General features: G+C 35.9%; 1 protein-coding gene and 1 non-coding gene across 2 annotated transcripts in view; both read left to right on the top strand.

Annotated features, from left to right (window-relative positions):
- Positions 1–14,231, top strand: part of HIBADH (3-hydroxyisobutyrate dehydrogenase) — a 108,670-nt gene that overhangs the window by 49,066 nt on the left and 45,373 nt on the right. The gene's annotated exons all lie outside the window — the stretch shown is intronic.
- Positions 5,290–5,393, top strand: LOC112670921 (U6 spliceosomal RNA). The gene has a single exon (XR_003143299.1). It is a non-coding gene; the product is annotated as a U6 spliceosomal RNA (small nuclear RNA).

The following is a 14,231-nucleotide window of genomic DNA, read 5'->3' as shown; positions in this document are numbered from 1 at the left end:
GAGCATATTTCCCAAGACTATATTTACAATACGGTAATTGTCTTACACATTACATGGTTGAGTTCCAGTTTTCTCTTAGTTTCTGTAATAAATTGGAGGCAGTGGAGTTCAGAGCTAGTTTCCCTGATGCAAACTGGCCATATGATCTTGAGAAGTTATTTAACATCTCTGTTCCTCAGTTTCTTCATTTGTAAAATGGACATTATTAGTAATACCTACTTCATAGGTTTACCTTTAGAGAAAGGTATTTGATCCATTGTATGTACTCAGTGGTGTTAATTAGTCCTATTATTAAGATCACTGTTGGAATTATTAAGGTAAAAAAATGAAGTTCTCAGTTGATAAAAATTTGAGACTCTAACAGAGTAGTTCAAGGATGAGTCCTGGTTACTGATTTTCTACTTTTTATATAAAGATTTGGAAAAAAATGTTTATTCACCGAAGGGGAGGAAAAAATATCTTTTTCCTTCTATTCCCCTGATTCTTTTGTCAGTAAATTAGACTGACAAAGGACAGATTAACAAGAGAAAAGCATACAAGTTTACTTAATATAAGTTTTATGTAATAGGGAGTCTTCATAAGGAGGAAGACATCCACCTCTGCCAGTGGTTAAAGCTGTTTTTGGACCAAGGTTGATGAAGAGTAGTAGAAAGTGGGAAAATAGATAGGACAAAGGGTATCAGGTGAGGATAGTAAACTGGGGGAAGCTTTGCAGGGCCTGTTCATTGGGATCCCCCGAGTCCCTCTGTCTTTGGAGATAAGGATGTTCCTTTCCTCTAGGTATAGGGAGGGTACCTCTCACTTGAGGGTCTTATGATCTACTTCAAGGGAGAAAGGGAAGGTCAGAGAGTTGTTTCTGCATCTGCAGTTTCTCAAATTTCATCATATGGCAAGGCGCCATATTTTAGGACAGTGTGTTTTGAACCCTGTCACCACCATAAAAATTAAACAATTAAAATAAATTTTAGGTTTCTCCTAATTAAAGTATAAGCTTTTTAGTGATGTCTAAATGTAATAGACATATGCTTGACTTACACTTTTTTTGTTAATTTGCATTTATAAGTAGAAATATAAATGCAGATAAAAACATTTCATTAGATAAAAACACATTTTCAGTATTGCCTTATTTCCTAATATTGCCATTCCTACATTAAAAAAAGTCTTACTGTGAGATAGGTATTATTTCTTACAAATATGAATGGTTCCTAATTTGTTTTTGTTTTTTTTTTAAGATTTTACTTATTTATTTGACAGAGAGCACAAGCAGGGGGGAGTGGCAGACTGAGGGAGAGGGAGAAGCAGGCTTCTTGAAAAGTGGGGAGCCCAATGCAGAACTTGATCCCAGGACCCTGGGATCATGACCTGAGCTGCAGACAGACATTTAACTAGCTGAGACGCCCAGGTGCCCTGATAAGCAATTTTTAAAAACTATTGATTTTAGGAGTGTAAGGAAGGGCAAGCATAAAGATACCACACTTTTTCCTGTTTGATCAAGAACAGGATAAAAAAGAAAAAATAAGTAGAGAATATAACAAAATATACTTTTAGAGTGTTGATTCCTTGGATATAATTGAAGAACTGTTAGTGATTTCTATAAGCAAAATTAAGGAAATATAAATTAGTAAATTATCAGATAATAAGATGATTTTGTGGTATATTTGACTATACTATATATTTATATGTATTTAAAATACCATGGGGGCGCATGGGTGGCTCAGTTGGTTAAGTGGCCGGTTCTTAATTTTGGCTGGGGTCTAGGGGTCCTTGTTCTTGAAACCCATGTTGGGCTCCGCCCTCAGCAGGGAGTCTGCTTAAGGATTCCTTTTCTCCCGTTCCCTTTGCCCTGCCTCCTACTTGTGCACTCTCTCTCAAAATAAATAACTTTAAAAAATACTATGTATGTATGCTAATGCAAAAATACTGCGCATATATATATATACAGTACTATATATATATATAATTTTTATTGTTATTATTTTTAAACAACATTTCTTGCCTTGGAGGACCTCCTTCCCTTATTTATTTCCAGATTCATTTAGGAAATTAAGCAAACCAAAAAAAAAAAAAAAAAAAAACCAGCTAAAACCAGTAATCTTCCCTTCCTTGTATTATGGACTTTAAACCTGAAATAGATTTCAAATTTAGCTTTTGCCTGGCCAGCTGTCTTCATTCTTTCACTTTTGCAATCTGCAGTGAATTACTATTTTCAGAATAAAGATTCTAAACATTCCTGTGCTAGAAACATTCCTTGGGGAATGGAGTCCAAATATCATTCTTTACCCTGTAGTACCTGTTTTTGCTAAATTTGTGTTGGTGTTTGTATCATTGCATGATTCATAAGCAAACATTTAGCTGGATTCTTTTCCTCCTAAGCTGAATTTAGAAATGGTTAATTGCCTTGAGTACTTATATCCCATATAATCTCCAAATTATTTGTTGGCTCAGATGAGTTATTAAAAGAGAAAGAAATTTAATTGAAGGAGGCGGTGAAGAGGACACGTGGGGAGGAGGGAGGAACAGGCAGGGAGTGCATGGCTCGGGAGGGGCACATGGGAGTGGGAATTGTAGACAAGGCAGGGAGCCATCAGCATGAACTTTACCTGAAATTTCTTGTCACTTCCCTTTTTATTTAAAAGTGAGTATTAGTAAAAGTACTACTATGGCATTTTTCTCCTAATAATTCATTTTTTTTGGTCCAGTATAACTTGTTATACCAGGTATTCCTTTCCGTCATTAAGATTTAAATTTCCTATTTCTGGTAGTAAAATCATCTCTGTCAAGTGCAGGGAGGCTGCAGCTTTAATACCACTTCATGTCTGATAAGAAGGTTTTCTTTTGTAATTAATTTTCCCCTGCGCTCTTTGTGGAGAACAGTAGCCCACTGCAGAGAGGTTAGAATACCGTGGACTTTGGCTGTTCAGCTTAATGATACAAGGGAATAGCAAAGCAAGAATAAATGAGGTACTTTTTGGTGAGCAAAAAATGTGAACTGTCAGTGTGAGATTGGTTCTAGGAGCAGTTAGCCAGCAGTAATAGGGCACACTTGAGTAATTGAATTTGCATAACAAGGCCTGCTGAAGAGATCTGACAGGCATAGAGATTTGTCTAGCTAGAGAGCTCCAGATGGACGTGACCATGCAGCAGCTGGGTGGCACGTTGCTCAGCATGGACAGCACCGCCCAGACTGGCAGCTGGACCCTGGCGACTGCAGGGCTGTGGCAGGCCAGCTGGTGGCTTCTGACAGCCAGTGGCCCTGTTAGAGAGCCTTTTCATAATGGCCTGTCAGGGTACTGGACCTGCAGGGACTGGCAGGAGAATGTCACAAGTCACCAGCGAGGGTTGTTAAGCTAAAGAAATCTGTCCCAGGAAAGTAGAGGTGGTCACTGTTACATCCACAAAGCTAACACTTCCCAGAGTGATGCCCTTCCTTTTCAAAGACTGTAGGCTTTTTTTTTTTTTTTTTTTTTTTAAACACATTTGCTCTAGACTGCAGTCTGGATTATGTTGCATTCTTAAAACCTTGAAACTGGGTTGGCCACCTTCCTGAGGGTTCATGTTGACCATTAGTTAAGATGAAAAACAATATTACTTTGCATGTTTTCCCTCTTTCATATTTGTCATAAGGGCATACTTGTTTTCTAGGAAATCAGTGATAATTTAATAATTTATCTTGGATTTATTGCTCATAAGCAAAAATGACCTGTTTAAAGAATTAACTACAAAGAAAGTAAGTGAACTGGTATGAAGTCAGTGTGTCGAGGTGGACTGCATTTATGTGGAGGAATTATATAACCACTCATCTCAGATGAGAATAAACGGGAAGAAGGCCAGCTTTATGCTTGCTATTAAAAAGTTTACATCTGTGTTCTTAAATTGAGAATTTTGCTGTCTTATAACATTCCTACTCTAAAAAATCATGTAACTAGACAATACAGCTTTTTAAGGATAGGAAAACTACTTAGAAGCATTTTCTAGTAAATTGAGAAACTTGCTGTTACAAGCCCAAAGCTTATGTTTAGTGCAACCAAATTCTGGTGAAACAAAGTAGTTCATACTAGAGCAACTTGCACTTTATGACATTAAGAACAGTCTAGAAGAGTTACCATTTTTAACCTTCAAATTGGCGAAGATACAAAAGTCTGTTTTTAATAAAGGTAGGGGAAATATGTAGCTGCATAGACTGCTATTGGGGATGTAAATTATTTCAGCCAGTTCAGAGAACAGTCTGGCTATATGCATCAAAAGCTTTGAAACATGTATATAAATAATTAACTCCTCTAGTAATTCCACTTTCTAGACTTTATCCCCACAAATTAAGAATGTGTATAAAGATTTAGCTATCTGAATGTTCTTTTAGCATTGTTGAGAACACTGGTTGTCAGTATGCTCTCACGAACCTCATGTGTTCTCTGGCTCTCATGTGTTCCCATGGACCTCCAGGGAGGCCATGAGGTCAACATTATTTTCATAATAATGCTAATATTACAGTGCAAATGGAATGGTGAGTAAAACTATAAGCCCTTAGCATGAATCAAGACATTGTGTGTTCTTCATTGTGACACACATGTAGTTTCGCTTAAGAAGGTCTTTGATGAAGCAATAAAATGTACTAATTTTATTAAATCTTGACTTTTGCATACATGTGTTTTTTTAATATTTTGTGTGATGAAATGGAAAGTATGCATATAACACTTCTGCCACAGTAGGTACTCTGGTTGTCTTGAGGAAAAGTGCTTTTGTGATTGACTTCCCTGCTGAAGTATCTACTTTTTTGTGGAACACCATTTTTATTTATGACAAGACATTTTATAGAAAAAGAACAAAGATCCTGTTACTTCAAGGAAAAACTGATAAAAGTATTTGTTGCCATGATAAAATTGAATCTTTTAGCAAAAATTAGAATTTTTGAAAATTTGTATCTGATGCTATGAGCCTGACAGCTTCCTAATGGCAAAGACTTACGATGACATTTGTTGTACTATTAAGGAATGTGCTATATAAAGAATTCCTAGTATGTGATATTAGGAATTTGGAAGATCTGCATAACTCACCGAACCACTGTTTTCCAAAAGACCATTGTATGATGTTGCAGAATTACACCTGAGTAAAAGATGCATTCAAAGTGCAAAATAGACAGATCTTAATGTGACAGACTGAAAAAAGTTCATTGAAAACAATTTTAGATTACACATGTGCAATTGGTCTTTATTAAACCACCACGTGTCAAGTTTGGGTTTAATATCAAAGGTAATCACAATTGTCTGAAAACGTTATTAAAACAATCTTCCATTGCTTGCTTTGGCACATATACTAAAATTGGAACGATACAGAGAAGATTAGCATGGCCCCTGTGCAAGGATGATATAAAATAATCTTCCATTTGCCAACTATATACCCATATGAAATCAGCTTTTCCTTTATATATTTCAACCAAAACAACGTAAATCTGCCTTTGTATTCAAGCTGGTATAAAAATCTAGCGGTTTTCTATTAAGCCAGAATTAAAGAGATTTGCAAAATTGTCAGACAAGGATACTCTTCTCAGTAAATATTCTTTTTTTGGGGGGGAAAGCTTATTTTTCATGAAAGCATGTAACATATAGTGAGTTTATTATTTTTGAGTAAATTAAGGAATATTTTAAAATTTTCTTAGTTTTAATTTCTAATATAATAAATACTGACAGATGTAATCCACATAAGCAAAATCTTTGGGGTCCTCAATAATATGTAAGACCAAAAAGTTTAAGAACCATTGATGTAAAATAATGATGACTTGGAAAAACCTGATGCCCAGGAGGAGGGAATTAATAATCAGGATTTAAATTACATAATATGAATCAAAATGATAAATATTTGACATGAAAAAGTTTTATGGTGTTTTGTTAGGAAAAGGAGGTTGTGAGACAATAACACAATATGATTCAATTTTTGTAAAAAAAATATAAACTGTGTTTATTACAAATGTATTCTCTGACACTAAGGTATTAAGTAGTTTTCTCTGGGGAGAGAAGATAGAAAAAGTTTTAAAAATGTTATTCTAAGAGTGTTAGGGCTGCATCATGGATACTGTTTCCTCCTGGCTCTTGATAAAGGCATCTTTTTTTTCTAAGATTTTATTTTTGAGTGATCTCTATACCTATCATGGGGCTTGAACTTACAGCCCTGAGATCGAGTTGCATGTTCTACTGACGGAGCCAGCCAAGTGCCCCAAAGACATCTTGTTCTTCACTAGTTTTGTGATGTTGTCTAAGTTATTTAAATTGAAAATTTTCTCCTTTATTTTAAAAATTGGGACAATAATAGCCACCTGTTAGGCTTGTTGAAAGAATTGAGTTGTCATATTCCTGGGATATAATAGTTGATCAGTATTTATGCTTCTTCTAACATCTGTCTTAGCTCTAAGATTCTGTATGCCAGCCATGTATCTGTGACATTCAGTGGCTAATAAAGCTGCTCTTGAAATCAAAATAAAGGTCCTTTGAAAACAAGAGCATTTATCATGTGAATATCATTTTATTTCGGTGAAAAAGAGTTTTGTTTTTTTTTTTTAATTTTTTTTTTATTATTTATTTATGATAGGCACACAGTGAGAGAGAGAGGCAGAGACACAGGCAGAGGGAGAAGCAGGCTCCATGCACCGGGAGCCCGACGTGGGATTCGATCCTGGGTCTCCAGGATCGCGCCCTGGGCCAAAGGCAGGCGCCAAACCGCTGCGCCACCCAGGGATCCCGGTGAAAAAGAGTTTTATGGAATAACGTCTGTAATTTAGAAAGTGAACAGCATCATACACCTGCCTTTGGTAGAGATAGGTAAAGGAGAGTTATTTTTTCATGAACTACAATTACATAATAAGTCCCCAGCCAGGTACTGTTACAAAGTAGCTGAATGCTTTACAGACATTATCTCATTTGATTCTCACTTATAATCCTGTGGTGTAAGTAGTATTTCCCCTAACCCCCCTTATTTTGTTTATGTAGAAGAGATTGAACAAAGACGTTAAGGAACATGTCTTAGCTATTTGTGGAGGTAGAGCAAATTCAAACCGAAGCCTGGCTGACTCTTAAAGTTTGTGCGTTTTACACATGTAATATACTGTGTCCGATTAAAGAGAAATGAAAACTACCAGATGAGCACAGGGAGTGGCTAGCTTAGCTCCTCACTGTGGCAGAGCAGCTGGATGGATTCTGAGGTAGGGAAAAGACTGGATTAAAGTTCATAAATTCTAACATCCCTGGGATTTAAAGACTCATTCCTCAGTGTTCAGTTAAATTAAAATAACGTATATAGGGGTACCTGTGTGGTTCAATCGGTTAAGCAGCTGCCTTCAGCTCAGGTTATGATCTTGGGGTCCTGGGATCGAGCCCTGCATTGGGCTCCCTGCTCAGTAGGGATCCTGCTTTTTTTTCCCTCTCCCTCTGCCTCTATTCCTGCTTGTGCTCTTTCTCTCTCTCTGTCAAATAAGTAAATAAAATCTTTTTTTAAGAAAAAGATTTTATTTATTTATGAAACATACACAGAGAGAGGCAGAGACATAGGCAGAGGGAGAAGCAGGCCCCCTGCAGGGAGCCCAAGTGGAACTCCATCCCAGGCCCCCAGGATCATGCCCTGAGCTGAAGGCAGACGCTCAACCACTGAGACACCCAGGTGTCCCAAATAAGTAAATAAAATCTTTAAAAAAAATAACGTTTATAAAACAGTGCCTGGTACATCATAATCATTCAGGAAGTGGAAGTGAATTACTATTAACTCTGTGACCAAGCCAGAAACTCCTGGAGCCATGTGAGTTTTGTTTTTGATTTTTAGAAAGATACTAACCTTATATTTACCATATATATTATGTAACATCCCTAGTAGAATCCAGGACAGCCCCTTGTAATCAGACACATTAATTATTTCTGCAGTGAAATAATTGAATATTCAAACTAAGCAGAATAAAGGGAGACTGTAAATAACCTCACCTCAGTTCAGGTGAGATTTTGCTGTAAAATGAGTGAAGAATATGTCTTTTACTTTTAGAGGTTTTTATATATCAATTGTAAGAAACAGATTATGGACTCATAAGGCATACAGTGATGTTTCAAAGAGAATAAAGAAGCATGGATTACCTACCATTTGAGGAACAGATAGTCAAATGATAGTTCTGTTCAAAAGAGACTCTGAGGGCACCTGGGTGGCTCAGTCAGTTAGGTGTCTGCCTTCAGCTCAGGTCAGGATCCCAGGGTCCTGGGAGATGAGCCCTCAATCGGGCTCCCTGGTGTGGAAGCCTGCTTCTCCCTCTCTGCCTGCTGCTCCCCCTGCTTATGTGCATTCCCTCTCTCTGTCAACTTTTTAAAAAATCCTAAACATTCTTTCTAAAAAAAGAGAGAAAGAGATTGCCTCTAAATCCTAAATCCTAGCAGTAAGTATTTTTGACCCCTAATCTCAAATACTAATTGTATCCAAAGAGAGGAAACAAGTACCTTTCATCTCTCAAATGTACTTCACTAAAAATAAAGTTGGAGACAAAGTCAAGTACTATATTTCTTCTAGAGGATTTGCCTTTATCAAGGAAACCATGAAAGGCCAAATCTGTTTGAATTGATCTGTCTCCAGATTTCTATTTATAATAGAATCTCCTTTCTTTTTTATGAAAGTAGAAAAATGATATTCAGGTCTTTGTCTTTAAATGCTGAAAGACCCACAAATACTAAATTGCCCTGAAATATAAAAGAAACTATGATTTTAGGCTATGTTTGGTCATTCCTGAACAAAAGTAATCAAGCTACCTTTTGTAAGAAAAAGAATTGAGTATTTTAAAAGAAGGGAATTTCAGGTGTTAAAAGGATAAGCAGTATAGTTAATGACCGTGCCCAAGGAGTGAGAACTGAAGCAGAATAATAAAACAGTGTCTTCTTTTATCCCTGTCCTCATGTCTCCACTTCCTTTCCTATCAGTTTATGTTCCGTGGTCTATGATTATACATAAACAACTCTCTTTTGTTCCTCTTTCCTCCTATTGAATTAGACCCATCCCTGAGCAAATCCAGCTATTCATTTGCCCTGTACCTGCCCTTGAGTAGCTGAACATGGTGGAGTAAACGGATGACCATGTTGGCCTGGTTGCTCTTGTAAATTAATGATCACTGATCTCAAGTGGATCATTAAGACTGCTTGACAGTCCATTCACTCTTTCCATTACCTAAACAATATTTCATACCTTCTCTTCTCTCTTTCAGCCGCTAGTAACCTTCCCCAATGTCAGCTGATGATCTTCCTTATTACTTTCGGAGAGAAGATAGACAGTTATGAAAGAACTTCCATAGGATCCTATGACCACATCTACTAACCTACATATACTCTGCCTTTCTGTTCCTGGATGAACCAACAGGGGTTTATCTGAAGCTAACCTCTTTACTTCCATTCTGATTTCTACCTCTCTTGCTTTCTCCCCACCTACATGAGAGTCTCAAAGAATTGTTTCTAATATGCAATTTGAGTTGATAATGACTCTACTAGAATATAAGCGCCACAAGAGTAGAGATTTGTTCTGTTTTGTTCACTGCCATATCAGTGCCTACATCAGAACCTAACATAGTAGACACCCAAACTTGGGTTGAATTGAGAGATGAGTGAGTGGATGCATGAATCTTTCTAAAAAGAAAAGATCTAAATTACAGTATAAACTCTGAAGAGCACAAAACACACCTAATCAATCATTTTTACCAAACATTTTGGTAAATACATTTTACCAATTTAGTGGCTAAAAGCTCACCAGAAATTTGGTTTAAAGGGTTTTCTATGGAATCCCTACAAATATGCTTATCTGAAAATTTTTCCTAGAATTTTTAGGCAGATCATTCTAGTTATCTAGATAGTTTTTAGTTCCTAGGAGCTGAGATTCTTTCTAAGTGCTCAAGCTTTTCTTTTCAGATGGCTTTCATTGGTGGCAGTTTCATAAATGAGTGGATCTGTACAAATCGCAAGGTTCTTTTTACCCAACAGTGCTGCTCAGAAGACCTGGGTGTAAATACCTGCTCTCTCACTTTTTCTTATCTATTAAGGAGGCAAGGGATGATGATTCTTAGAGTGAGTTATATCTGTTGTGGTCTTACTATAATCGATTGCATTCCGTTCATTAAAATCAGGGGAAGAATTTATTTTCTTGACACCTCTGTTTCATGTAAAGTCATTAGAAAAACAACCACATATATTCTAATTTGGTTTTATCACTTCTTACCAAACCCTAGATATATGATCATTCAAATAGACTTCTGTGTATTTTGAAAGTTTACATGTGCAATATACTCGTGGTGTCGTTTTAGAATGGAAGTAAACATTATAGATTTACATAAGCTGTAACTCAGTAGCTTGGAAAGTGTCATAGAAACAGTCTGTGAACCTTACTTCCAGGTTTCTTTACTAATGTGAGTCAGATAGTAGTAGGATAAAAATACCTAGCCTCTTTTTTTTGGTGGTTGAGTTTTTATTTGTAAAACAACCCTCAGATGGAACTCAGCTAGGTAATTTCCATACATAATGCCCTGGTAGATACCCTAGAACAAATACCATTAGTGTGGTTACTCATTTACTTGGGAAGCTATTGCCAGGGAAAACTTAGAGCTACTAGGGACAGAAAGCATATATATATTATACCTGATTGTTAAAATGGAGATACAGGGTAACTCAGCAATATAATAATGTAAACTAATGAAGAATTATTCAGTTTATAAAAATTTAACTCAGAAGTTTTTAATAAAGTGTCTTATTCATCAGAGTACAAGGATTTATCTACATTGGTCTCTAGGTCAGAATTTTTCCTTCTTCACCCCCTGCCTAAAGACAGTAAAAACAGAATTCATGAAACATTTCTAAATAATCAGCATATAGGGTAAAAGCTCACCAGAATTTTGGTTTAAAGAGTTTTATAGATGGAGCAGTGCTTTGCTATCTAATTAATTGTTCTGTTTCTAATTTCAATTTATAGGCTCTCCCCCCAGCCTCCTAAACTTTTTCTTTTGGCTAATGCATTCATCTACACCCAAGTACTTTTAATAAATCTCCTGAGAACAGGGACATCTTCCTATGTAACTCCAAGACTATTATCACATCCAAGAAATTTGACATTGATTCAGTATCATCTAATAAAGAGCCAATATTCATATTTTCTCAATTATCCTCCAAATAAGTGGGCTTTTTTTCTTTTCTTTGATCCAGTGTCTAATAGCATTATGTTTCATTGTCATATGTCTACAGCCTTCTTTAATCTAGAGCAGTTCCCATACTCTCCATTAAAAAAAAAAAGTCTTCCATGATGTTGACAGTTTTGGAGTCCAGATCAATTATCTTAAAATTTTCCTCATTCTGGATTTATTGGGTTGTTTCCTTAATATTGGTCTCAGGGTAAACTCTTGGTTACCATAGAAAGCCTGATATAAATGAAATTTTTACAAGCTTGGCAGTCATTTATAGAGAATATTGACTTGTTCGGTTGTCAGATGCTTTTCTTAGAGGCCCAGCCTTTAAACCAGGCACAAAGAAGCAGAAGTTGGTTTACTTTTTGTAGATGCTGAAAACCTAGCTTATTGTAATGAGGAATATTTGGTTCCATTTTTAGTGAAGATCAGCTGTCCATTGTGTAAAATTACTAATGTGTTTTCCTGAAACCCAATCATAGGATATGCTTTTCTCTTACCTTTTGGAATCTGAAAATAACAGCATTAAATAACCTCTTCTGAAATTTCACATTTTCAGGTTTACCTACAGTTAAAAATGGCTCATTGTGTAAAGCAGAAACAGACTGAACTACAATTACACTGAGAAAAAGGAATCTTTCATACCAACATTCTTATACCTGTGCTCATGGAAGGAAATATGACATTTCAAAATCTCTGTTTTTAGATCCTTCTGATCTTATTTCTGGTTGTTTTTGAAACTTGTATATCAGAAGTAAATTTAACAGTGAGCTTTGTAACCAAAATTATATCTTATTCTAACCCCAGTTAATGCTGTCTGTTTAAAAAGATAAAGCAACTATTTTAAATGACACAATGAACTTACAAAATCGTGTATTTCCAAAAAGATGTTTCCTTAGTTGTAACCAATCTATATATTTAAGTATTGTCTTCAGTTCTACCTTTTCAGAGTCTTACCAACTCTCATTTAGCAAAATTTGCATAGGGAAAATATTTTAACTTAAAGATTTGGCTTTTATATTTTCATACTAAAGAACAGTAGATGTTAGTAACAGTAAGGAGTAAGTTTTTTTTCTTTTCTTTTTTTTTTTTTGAGGTCAGCAGTGTTTATATTAATCAGGTTGACATTTCTTGCTGGTGGGTCATGAACTGTTGATAATAGCATTAAATGGTGATTCGGTTCTTACAGAAGGTATAACTCATTATCCAGCTACTATCTTAAATCATCACAGGAAACAACTGGCACCCCACACCCCCGTGTTCTGTAGAAATAGTACATGAAGTTTGCTTCTTTTGTTTACATCTTAAATTTATTGGAGGCTTAATTACATCATCTAAGGAAGCTGCAGCATTGCCACTACTTCAGAGAACCAGGATCAATACCATGACTGAATTGGGGGGATGAAGATATATACATGTAATTCTTTCAATACTATACCCAAAGTCATCTTTTCATAATGTGAGCCTTTCTGAAACTTTGTTTTAATAATGAATATACCTGGGTAGCAAGTAATAAAGTCAGATATGTTTACAGAATTGTAAGTTGGGTTTAACTTAAAACATTACTATAGGCATTTAAATACTTTAAAAATATAATCATCCTAAGGGAGAGATGATGTTTGGAAAGTTTGCTTTGTGCTATAGAAGTAGATCTCTTGAGAAGTGTCATTATTAGTTTTTGTTTTTTTTTTTTAAAAAAGGCCTCTGAGAAAAATTTAAGAAATAAGCTAGATTTTTTTTAATTTTTACTTTTTTACAGTACTAGTCAATTGCCTTTTAACATAAACCTCAATAGTCTGGTATTCAGTGATCTGAAATTACCAGTATGTTTGAATTTTAAATTAAAACATGTTTTCAGCATGTCCCATGTGTATATAGGCAGTGAATAGATAATAGTATGAGTGTCATGTTAAGTTTGACCTAGGTTCTAATTAGAATGAATGAAGTTCATTCTATTATTATCTAATACAGTTTCTAAGTATTAATAAAATACTCCAAACACCCAGGTCAGAGTCCTACACATAGGGGTTCAGTCACCATTTGTTAATGAATGTGTGGAAACAAGAAAGGTGTTTTTTTTTTTACCACTTTGTATTTGTCACACGGAATGCATTTTAAAAAGAGAATGAGTGAAAGCAGCATTTTCCTTTATAGGGAAAAAATATTAACATTTCAGAGTAACAGCCTTATTTAGGTAAATAGGTTTTTGGAATGTATCCTGGCTGACTCTTTAAAAGAAACAATGTAGCAGTAGAAAATTATGGGCCACTAGAGGTCACTGTTTAGTAATCAACTTTTAATGAACCAGAACAGTCAGGAAAGCCAATAAATTACAGTGTGGATTTTTCTAATTATGAATTCATATTTAATCATTCAATGACAAGTTAACTGTGACAGTGGTTCTATGTATTTTGCATATGTGGTTATGCTAATAAACTATTATATTTCTCAGATGCTGGTCCTCCATCATTAGAGTGGTACACTGCTGAAGGCTTTGTTATCTAGTCCTAATGACTAATTATGAGACATAATTAACTTTGTTACCACCTCCACCTCTTTCATGGGCCAAAAGTTGTTTTAAAAATAAAGTTTCACTGTAAAGGAAAATTACATTTACATGATCGTAGATGTAATGGTTCTGGTCCATTCCTCCCTTGCTCCCTGGTCTGAAGTCTTCATATTTGTTCTTGGTTTCTCTTGCTCCCATCCCTGCTCTTCACTCTGTTTCACCTGGTTTCTTTCCTTCCTCCTTTGGGTCCCTTTTCCACTTCAGTGTGAGTCAGCTACTTTGTTTCCTCAGTAACCTAATGTTTCTTTGCAAGCTTCCCAGCCTTGATTCAGCTAGCAGTAGAATGTGCCTCTTACTGGGTATCTTAAAGGAGTCCCAGAGCAGACGACTTGGACCGAGCCAGGCAGTAAAAGGGAAGATCGGATGCATGCAAGCAAGTGTGCTACCCTTATTCGGGCTGCCGCCACCGCCGCTGTGAGCAGATGGCTCTCCTCAGCCTGTCCAGTGTGGAATCCATTCAGGAAAAGGCACATTTCCCTACTCATGTGATAA

The sequence above is a fragment of the Canis lupus genome, chromosome 14, assembly GCF_003254725.2.
Source record: "Canis lupus dingo isolate Sandy chromosome 14, ASM325472v2, whole genome shotgun sequence".
Classification (NCBI taxonomy): domain Eukaryota; kingdom Metazoa; phylum Chordata; class Mammalia; order Carnivora; family Canidae; genus Canis; species Canis lupus.
The sequence above is the reverse complement of the archived record's forward strand: the minus strand, read 5'-3'. Positions and strand labels throughout refer to the sequence as shown.